Raw genomic sequence first — 11,688 nt, forward strand, 5'->3', positions numbered from 1 at the left:
ATAATGTTTTCTTTATGTTGTTCTCGACGTTCTCTAGAAAGAAAGAAAGAAAGAAAGAAAGAAAGAAAGAAAGAAAGAAAGACAGAAAGAAAGAAAGAAAGAAAGAAAGAAAGAAAGAAAGAAAGAAAGAAAGAAAGAAAGAAATCCAGGATGCAATGGAGTTGTTTGTGCTAACTGGATGGGATGAAAATCCACTCCTGTGCCACCCACTCCTGCCCGTATTTTCAGCTGGTATGTGTTACTGCTTTGCAATTATGTGCTGTCGCCCACTAAGGTGGCAGTTGGTTAACAACGCTGTACGTGAGCAGGTGCCACGTTCATTCAGTCATCATTCAGTATGGCTATGCAGTCATACAGGAAAAGTAAGAAAAAAAATGAGTAATAGGCTATTCTGCTTTTTGACTACTGCTGTGGTTACCTTGGTCAAGCATCGCACTCACTTCAAGTAGTACAGAATTCTTTATGCTTTTTTTTTACTTAAACATTCTCCCATGAATGTCTTCATAAGTAGAAGCTGGTTGTCTTTGTGGCGTGCAACACACATGTACAGCAGAGTTCACTGAACCAATGAGAGATTGCAATGAGTATAATAGTCACAATCAAAATGATTACACCATATTTTTGGACCATAAAGGGGCAACAGATTATAAAGCGCCATCTCAATGAGCAGATCTATTGTAAATTTACATGTATTGTGTACCCTGATTATAAAGCACATCAGATGATGAGGAATATAACAGGCATATATCAGGGATATAAATATTGAGTTTGTGACAAAATTATTTTTTGATTTATACCACCTCTTTAATCCTTTATCATAGTGTATGATAACAAGAGTTTACGGAGGCCTCTTATGCTGTATAGCAGTCGACTTTAGCAACAACAAGGCTTTGTTTCAGCACAACTATAGAAATGTTCAAATCCACAAGCTAGCTAGCTTTTCGCTGTTAAGTTGATAATGAAAAGAAAAAACACACACATATATATATATATATATATATATATATATATATATATATATATATATATATATATATATATATATATATATATATATATATATATATATATATATATGTGCTATATCCGACATAACCACATGCACTTTAAAGCAGATCATCATGTCATCAAAACATAGATAGATAAATAGATGGATGGATGGATGGATGGATGGATGGATGGATGGATGGATGGATAGATAGATAGATAGATAGATAGATAGATAGATAGATAGATAGATAGATAGATAGATAGATAGATAGATAGATAATTACATAAGCTCTGTTAAAAGTGGATGTCCACTGAATTTCATACATAAAAATCAGTCAATCCATCAAAGTAGAAAAAAAAATAAAAACAATCACATCCTGGAATGGAGGCTGTGCTTTTGTTGTCCTTGTCTTATCCTCCAAATGTTATGAACTTGGATAATCACTATCGCAGGTGGTGTTATCTGCCACAATTGCTCTTACGTATTCTTGCTTGCATAATATCTAAGTAACATGCTCTTTCAATTTCTTTTTATACTTACTGCATTTTAGAGTCCACAAATAACAGCCAAATGCAACGCATGCATCATTTTCAATCTGAGAATACCCAACACATGGACAGCGATAATTACAAGGTAGAATTGCTTTTTCTATCTCCCATCTGTCCGTTATACAAGGGACATTTCCCAAGACTCCACAACAAACTTCTCTCCTGTCAGCTCTATGGAGAATCGGCCTATCATGCCAAACCGAACAAGTTTCTTCAGGGTTTTTGTTTCCCAATTTCATGCCTTCATGCTGCATTCCAGGAACTCGGATGAGCTGAGAAGTTTACCTGGCACGGAAAGTGAGTAACTACAAAAGACTTAGTTGTGTCCATTTTGTGTGAATCTCATTCTAACATCCTAACATCACAAGAATTGGAAATAGTTTGGTAATCATTCTGTAGAGTTGGCACTTCTTCATTACCCCAAATAGTGTGAAAGCGCATTCAATGTCCAGAAAATGAGCACAAATACCCAAGCTCAGAGCCACTTGGCATGAAAAGAATACACGATGTACCACACCTTGAGGGAACTGAGACTCAACCATTGTGGAATGGGAATCGGAAGAGCAAAGACACACTGATCGAGTGCTATAACCACTGGCTACCAAGTCATTCCCTCACACACCCACGAAACTGTACAAATATAAGCATAAAGAGATAGAATGTGTATTGAAGGTAAAACCTGAAGAAGGAAAAGATAAACTTTGGTCCAAGAGCTTTCATTGCGATCTCTTCAGCCAACACAGACAGGAAGGCAGTCCCCTTATCTAGAACCAGTTAGAAAGGAGAATATATCTGCACAATGAGTTTCAGTCCTCCCCGGCTCATTTCACATTCAAACAATCTAGACAGGGTGTCGCTAATCCCATCATCAAGGATTATAGGACTGCGTGGAGGACCATTACAGTATTTAATCTCAATTTTATTCCAATGAAGTCACTCTTATATAACACTTGTATATAACATATTGTTTTTTTAGGTCAATTTCAAATTTCATCGGTTGTAATTTAGACTCATACACTTCTTCACCACTTGTACATCCAACCTGAATTTAAGTGGACCTCAAATCTCATTGGCCTGATGTGCAAATTATTGACAGGAGACATGATTGTTGTTCGATGCCTTTACTGTACAAACGTGCCCTGTCCAGCTCAACATACAGCCTCGGCGCACGACAGTGACACTATTGAATGAACTTACTATATACATATAATACAAATTGTCAAATCCAATAAGTAAAAAAACAAATATGTTATAACCTTTACTTGACATATGCACACATTGCAGCATCAATGCTACATTTAGAAAAAAGGTATAAAGGAAATTAAAAAATAGCAACAGCAACGGTAATGCTTTGTTGTACCAAAAAGGTCGACGGTAAAATGTTTTTCCATTTTATTTGAACCCCTTTTGTATATGTACTTGGCCAACTGAAAAACAGGGTTTGCTCTGCTCATGAAGAATCTTCTGCTCAAAGAAAAGTAAAATAGTTATTAAAGATATCAAAATGCGCCTTACACAGTTTGGACTCACTTTATTTGGGTAGCCTTCGCCGAAGAAGCGTCCTTTTTCTTTATTTTTTCTTTTATATAAAACCGCATATGTCTTTTTTATCCCTAACCCCCTCTCACAGGCTATGTAGGGCATGGATGCCACTTTTTCCTTTTTTTTTTTTTTATTGCACAAGGCCACATTGACCTGAACGTTATTCATAAAGTGGTAGCAGTAGTTTTGAATGCAGATGTTCAGAAAGCATGTCGGACACATTTACAATGACTGTATGATTTCTAAAAACAAACAAACAAAACTGCGCATAAATGTAAAAATACGGGCTTGTCAAACCTACCTCATGTAGCTTTTCTTCACAAAACCTTGAACTCAAAGCTCTTTTTGGCATGTACTTTGGTATTTTTCATTGATTTTTTTTTCATTCATGGCCACATTGCAATTATGTTTGTTTACAGAGGTCGTTTCGATAGAGAATGTTTGAAAACATATTTAAACACTGTATACAACTTGGGTATGATTCATCCATAAACACAATTTTTGCTTGCTTACTGTACAGTAAATGTAAAAATAATGAAGTCATATTTTCCTTCATGTGGTATAATCATACAAATCTGAAAGCCAACCTGCTGAGCTCGCATTGAGAGCTGACAACAGATGACGAAACAATAGGCTACAATTTTCCCTCCAAAATATTGTGGTTTGATTGAAGTTAATTCTTTTGTTGTGAAAGATTTCTTTGTGCTTGGTTTCTCTGCGTGATGTAGACTGCCAAAACATTAAGTTGAGAGTTACCATCTTTCTTTCTTTTTTTAACTTACATTACCGGTGAATTTAATTTTCAATTTGACAGTTAAATTAAGAAAAATTAGATGCTCATTCATTAAACCAACACATTACATTTTAAAGACATGTAAGAATGTTTAGTCATTAGAGTGTACAAAATATGAATAATTAAAAGATCCTTTATCCAGGACTTATCAAAATTAGTCTTTTGAATTTAATGAGTTCAATTTGTCATTGGGGATCATTCCTAATGTTTCAAAAAACACATTTTCACATGTAGCTGACATGGCTGAAAAGTACTGTAAGGAGAAAAAAAGTTAAAATGGTGGTCCCTCCATTGCACTGTCATCTGCGTCCATGCTGACTGCTGTACTTTTTTTTTTCTTCCTGCCTCCAAATTTATTGCTACATTCTAATGTTTCACAGAAGGTGCAGATGCAGTTGCTGCACACTGTCAACAACTGTGATTGTTGAAATCCATCATTTGCTTGGATTTGCATAGACATTCCTCTCGTGTGATGTAATTTCTTGAATTCCAGTTAGAGATCAGTTTAGAGATCCGTATTCCCCACATATACTTGGGTGCATATAAATGATGATGCTATTGGGGCTCAAGCAAAAATTATGAAAAAGGGATTAATATTGGCATGGTAATGGATATTCTGTAGCACTACTGTGACACACAGTGAGCAAAAGTAAATGCTCCACAACCTGGTGAAATGATACGTCTGAGCATTCACACATCCACGATGAGCATTAGACATGCACATAGTGACCAAACCAGAGTGGTCTAAAACCGGAGATTATTAGTTACATGATGTAAGCAGGCCTGTGTGCCCCAAAGAAATTCATAAGGTTTTTCTATTACAAAAAAACAAAACAAAAAAAAAACATGTTTGGAACAATGATTAATGGGTTGAATATACTGTGCTCAATTTTTTTAAGCATGAATGGGTGCATATTAACTTGAATTGTCCAAGAAATCAATTAAATGTAAATTTTGTAATCATAAGCCTTTAATAAATTATTACTTGAACTAATATTGGCTATTTTACATAAACAAACCGTTAGGTGAGGAGTGACATGTGATGCGACAACAAAATGTGATTTTAAAAAAGGTTGAAAACAAAGATTTTAAGGACTACTTAACCCAGCAAATGGGATAGTTGTATTTATTTCATAATATTTATATCGAATCATTTTCTAAACATTAATAATCCACATCTTTGTGGATAATCAAATTCAAGATGTCAGATGACTGTTACATATTTAGAGATGCCACATCACCAATTGATATGTTTCATAACACATTGCGACTACTTTAAATTTTCAACTTGTTTGATCTCTTTCACCCATAATATATATTTTTAATATGGTCAGCAATAAGTGGTAGAGATATAACAGATAGCAAATACTGCGCTTGTCACCATGGTAATTAATTAGCAAAAACTCAACAGAACTCATAATTAACAGACATTTAGCCAAATGCATTTTGGTATTACATTTATTATATCACCAAAAAGAAGCTGCACATAAAATGAGACTAGACAACAGTAACTTTAGTTTGGCATCTTCGGCGGAACACATGGTCCATGTGATAATGATTACACTTAATATGGTGCACATTTCAGTCAGGAATGCTCCATTACTTTTACAATTTTCTGCCTTTACTGACACATTTTTCTTCACACTTCACCCATGTGCCAAGTAAACTTTTTTGGAGGTATGAAGCGAATATAAAAGTACAAAATTCTGATAGAGTTAGTGCTTGCTTATTTTTTTTTTTTTTTGTGCGCCATATACATTTCCTGTGTGCTAAGAGGGTGAGAGATGTGCGCACAGTTTATAGGGAACAACGATCCTAGCCCAACGATGCAAATGAATAGAATAGAATAGAATAAAATAGAATTCCTTTGTTGTTATTAGACAAAAGGTATATGATAAAATTGGATCTTAATAGGCTATACCAGGCGTCACCAACCTTTTGGAACCGAGAGCTACTTCTTTGGCAGTGATTAAAACGAAGTGAAGAACCTGATCATGTTATTGATTTCTAACAATAACTGAGAAACAGCTGTAGTAAATATGTAAATCAAGTGTGATATGTAGTGTAAATGCCATATATGCATAATCGTAAGTAAAATTCTAAGACAAACACAATGTTCGATCACTTTTAAACTATTTGCAGGAACAGGTCTGCGGGCTACTCATGTGATACTCCGGGGCTTCCTGGTGTCCATGTTGGTGACCCCTGGGCTATACAGTACACAAATGTAATATATTGAAAAGGGCTGTTAAAGTTGAATCGTTAACTTTGGAGATTAATTCTGATTTTATCAAGTGTAAAAAAAAATAATAATATATATATATATATATATATATATATATATATATATATATATATATATATATATATATATATATATATATATAACTCATTTCAATTCACTTTATTTGGTGGCTGAACTCTGCTAAATTTGCTACCAAACTCAGTGGTGAGTCACTGGCGCAAAGACAGAGCAAGATGAATTTTTATGCAGTTTTAGTTTGAAAAAGTTGCTCGACGGCTCATTGGAAAAATAAATGACTGCATTTTTGCGGGTAGCAGCAAAGCGATAAGACACGACCAGTTGTATAGCGAAAGAGGCATGCGTCATTATAATGTGACTCTTTGTTTTGCTTTCAGACATGAGTGCAATGCATGATGCGCAGCTGCTTGACAAATCAAGGTTAACCACACTATTTGTGCCTCGTAGGAAACACATAAACACTTAGCAGCAAAAGCTGCAGGCCTTCCGGAGAGAGATGAGTATTTCACCAACTCCTGAGTAATACTGTTGTTGAATGATGACGCTCCGTATGAGCAAGCATAATGCACTTGTCTTTATGTAATTCCAGAGGTGACTATATGTCTTGTCACGTTAACAACACAAACAAAATGCACGGAGGCCGGTATCCTCTCATATAACCTCAGGAATTGTGCCTTAGCTGTAGTCATCTTGTGTTAAGTCAATCTAACCGTGGCTTCAGGACTAATGTATTGGATAAACGATGCTGCCGTCTGTCCAGGAGGTAGAGTGAGGTCAAGACATTGTCTGGAGAGGCCCCATGGTCATGTCAACACAATGACTACGGGCGTTTCTGCTGCGCTCTCAAAACAGCTGGCTTTCAGGTGCTTCAATTCTTCTTCCTTGTCTCTGTACTCTCATTAAGCAGCCTTCGGGGACAAGCTTTTAGGCAGCTCTTATCTTGGCCCACAATGATAATGTTGATCCTCTAGGCTTACTGCCAAATTCAGAGAACTTTCTATAATTAGAAAGACCACCATAGGCATGTCCACAATATTATTCCTAACACAAAATGGAAAAAAAAAATAAGACTGAGCAAAGATACTGTAGCTGGGGTTATTCAAGCTTGTTAGTTAGCATCTGCTGTCCAATCTGTCTTACAGCAGTATCATTTCAGAATAATGAAAACTGATAGATTGCAGCTTGAAGGGCTATAAGACTATATTGCCATAACATATACTTTCATGCTATTATATCGTTGATTTTCAGGCTAAATTCCCAGCTCATAGAATATCAATGACACATTGCCTATATACAGTAGTGCCTTGCAGTATCATACCCATAACGAAAAAACTCTATTCATATTTCCTGATTCAAATGAATGGAAATTACATTCAGTTGTACTGGTGGCGTTGAGAAGGAAAATATAAATGTGGTTTCACTAAAAAATGAACACATTTTAGGTATTGCTGATTGTATGAAAGGAAGCTTACGATAGCCTGCAGAACCTTTTTGTTGAGAGCATGAAAGCTCATGTGTGGAGCCATACTTGCCTGATATTCTGCTGGGCTTTATTGTTGTCAAAGGTTTTGAGAGGCAACATTACATTGGTCACGTTAAACCATGGCATACATGCATTATTGTATGAATATTAAAGACATAACTTTGTCAATACTCCATAACGGGCATAAAAGCATGTGGAGTAAATAAATTAAGATCTTAAAATTGACATGTTGTCTTATTTTGTGATATAATCCATGCGCTTATTTTTGAACTTGGTAACTGGTAAAATCCTGATCATGTAATTTCTAACTATAAAATAAAGAATAACCATTAAAAAAAAAGTTGGGTGTTTTTTTTATTATTGATTTATTATTATTTTTATTCGCATGTTTTATTTGACAGTAAACTACACCTGGGAGTCTCTTAAAGCCTCTTTTTGTAATGCAGTAATTGATCATTAATTGGTTATATCAAACTGATGCTTCCTGTAAAGCTAGTTGAATAACACCCCAAATTTAGTCTGACTTGATTGCCCCAACCCAAAGAAAAATGTTGAACAAGGTCAAGTTATTTCTAGAATTATTAGCTAATGGTAGGCCATCAAGATTATAATGTGAGACATACCGTATTACACCATTTGAACATTTTTTTTTCCTCATGAGATAAATTTTTCAGTATCAGTGAATAAAAGCTTAAGCATAGCAGTGAAACCTTGAAGTTGCTGCATTGAGAAGTTCTTGGGTTCAAATTCTATTGTGATGTCTAAACGTGTCATTGTCACATGTAAAAAATACTGTATATTCTTGAGTGGAAGGCTACATTTTCTATCTTCAAAAAAAAAGGAAAAAGAGAGAAAAACAATCAGTGAAGGTCACGAGTCGGCATTATCCTGGTACATCTTCTTAGGCACCATGGAAACCCGTTAAGTAGAATTTAATATATAGAAAGAAACAATATTTCAAGGGACAAAAGCCAAGGCTTTGGCAGGAAGGAACCGCATTTCACTGAGTGCTGTGCAACTTTGACAGGTAAACGTGACTGTCAGGGACAAGCAAAGATTGATGAAATCTTTTTCCCCTTGGCTCAGCAGTCTTTGATCTTTGTGGTGTAAGAGAGGAAGAGGGGCAGAGGGAAGAAGGCAGAATGATAGATAGGAATTCATGTCATTTATTTCCCTGAGTTAGTCTATCACACAACTGCTGAAAGATGGTGGTGCAAAAAGGTGGTATAAGACTGACCCAACCAACCTCCTTCCTATGCAGGCTTCCTGTTTGTTGTTAATTTTAGGTTTTTATATTGATTCAAAATATCCCAAACACTCACTTTTAGACGTAACAATAACAGACGCTTACCTGAAAGAGTTTTCTGTCGACTTGCTGTGATTTTTTTTGCCCATCTAAAATGTCTTTGTTTTGGAATTGGGAGGAATCTCATTGCAAGCAAATAGCCCACAAAATAAAAGTTAGTGAAGTGCACTGGGTGCTGTTCAATTGCATTCAGTCACACACCACAGCTCAAATATTGTCTTTAGAACACTTAGGTTAAGACAACTATACTGGCCTTAAAGGCCAAAAAGCAACTAAAAGTGCTTTAGCTGTCACACTGTGTAAAGGGTGTCTAAGCATGAACATGGATCTAAAAAGAGAAAAAAAAATCTAAAAAGCCAGAAAGGAAAGAAGCAAAAACAAAACGTTTCAGAAGCTCGACAAGAGGAACAAAGCGGGCATGTTGAAACTTATCAAATGGACGCTCAAAGTAAAATGGACTAAGTTAGTGGTCAGTGGTTGCGATTTAAGAAGGTGATGGCGGATTCTACATGTCGGTGGAAGAGTGGTTAGCACATCTGCTTCACATTTTAGTATTCCAAGTTCAATAACAGCTCGCACCCGCTTTCCTGTGTGGAGTTTGCATGTTCTGTCCGATTCTCTCCGGGCACTCCAGCTTCCTCCTACGATCCAAAAAATAACATGCATGGCAGATGTATTTGACACTAAATAATAATCCTTAGCTGTGATTGGGTCCATGAATGGTTGTTCATCCCTGTGTGCCCTGTGATTGGATGGCAAACAGTTCAGGGTGTACTTCACCTACTGCCCAAAGACAGCTCGGATATGCAACAAGCTAACAACCCTACCGAGGAAAACTTACTTTACTTTACTTTACTTTACTTTACTTTACTTTACAATTTTTGACCCACCAAACATTAATTTTGGGACCTATAGCTTTTTAGTATTTCGAGTCCCCAGGACAGTTTTCACAGGTTTAACCGGATAAATAGTTTTAATTTCGAAAAATGCTAAACAAATTAAGATCCACTTACTTGTCACTAATCAGTGATCAGAGTAATCAGTGATTATTTTTTAATCAAATTATTATTTTTTTTATCGATCAAATTTTACCTCAAAGACAGTATAGTATATTTAAATGCTCACAATTAAGTTGGAAAGGTGTATATTTTTTATGAAATACACAAAAACAAAATATAAATATCAATTTAAGTTGCTAAATTATTTAGGATATTTTGTTTTTTACAAAATTGATGATCAGCTGTAATGCCATACTTTCTCATGCAATATATGATGTCATTGATCACCTCTGCAAATGATGTGGTGCTCAAATGTTTTGTTACATCTTTTATTTTGTGTATGCAGTAAATAAGTTATAAAATACACATATTGCCACATCTTGTGACCAATAAAAGCAGTGAAATGCAATGAAGAAAGCAAAAAAAAAAAATAAAAAAAGGTTTATCAACATCAAATAGCCTTTCTGTACTGGTCTTAAAAAGGTGTTCCCATCCTCCATTTGGCATCTGTTTTTTCTAATAAATGACTGGCGATAAATATGTCTTTCGGTATGAGCTGTGTGATTCATGCTGTCGTCATCTCCAGTAGAATTGGGAGGCTTTGATTGAATGAGACAACTTTTCAGTCCTCGGAGCACAACTATGTCTTGCTTTCTGCCCTGGTGGACTTCATTATGATTAGGTTTACAGCAGTGAGCGCAAGCAGATTCCTTTCAAATTTTCTTCCGCATTGACAATGACGAATTAAACGCATCAAGGTCTCCAGGCCACACACACATAGAAAACCACACTATATGAGAATCACTGGAGAAAATGATTGTTATCTCATTACATTACATTTTACGATGGGATTGTTTTTTTTAAAATTTTTACAAGTGGTGCTGCCATGCAGTATATATTTTCATATATATTTTTATAAAGGCCGATGACCAAGTCAGAGCTTAGCTCTCCTTTCGCACCACTCCATGTAGATATCTTATATGCTTCATTTTTAGCCTGTTCTTGTGTATACACTTGCAAAACACCCAGGAAAGTAAAAAATCCATCCACCAATGCTGCCAATCCACTGCGCTCACATATGACAAAGTGATGGTGGCTTTTCCAATGGAACATCCAATTGTGGTTTTACAGTCAAAATTCCTTTTTAAAATAACACTCCACTTCATATTTACACTAGGCAAACAATTGCCAATTTAGATCATAACATTTCTACAGCATGTTAAAGGATCTGAGATTTGTGTTTGTATTGTCAAATCATTGCCAGGCTAATTCTATGTAAGCCCGTCAGCTGTGAAAACCTGATCATTTTGCATGTGTGTGCTCCAATCCCAACACACAGTCATCTTGTGTGCACACACTTAACATGTAGGCGTCAAGAATTCCCCATTAGGGAGCAGTTTCTTGAAATGCAAACATACCTCTTCTAATCCTCAATTGTTCTCTATTTCCATGCTGTTTTGAAAATCCCTCAGCCCAACCCCCAACCACCAATACCTCTCATCTTCACTCAGTGAAAGGAAAGGACAGTGCAATAACTGCTGCAAGATACTTGAAGCACTGCTGGGAAGCAAATTAGATGCAAGGAAATTGTGTCAGCAATAATCAATTTTCCTTGCATATTCACACAGTGAAATCCCTTTTATAAATCAGAATAAAACGTCAAAATATGCTAAGTCCTTGGGGCAAGTTCGTCTAGAAAAGTCCACGAAAAATAAAAGACAAGCTATAGCTTTAAATCAGTAGGTGCGACGAACTGTATAAAGC

Source organism: Hippichthys cyanospilos, chromosome 15, assembly GCF_059441005.1.
Source record: "Hippichthys cyanospilos isolate Australia breed blue-spotted pipefish chromosome 15, RoL_Hcya_1.0, whole genome shotgun sequence".
NCBI classification, from domain to species: Eukaryota; Metazoa; Chordata; class Actinopteri; order Syngnathiformes; family Syngnathidae; genus Hippichthys; species Hippichthys cyanospilos.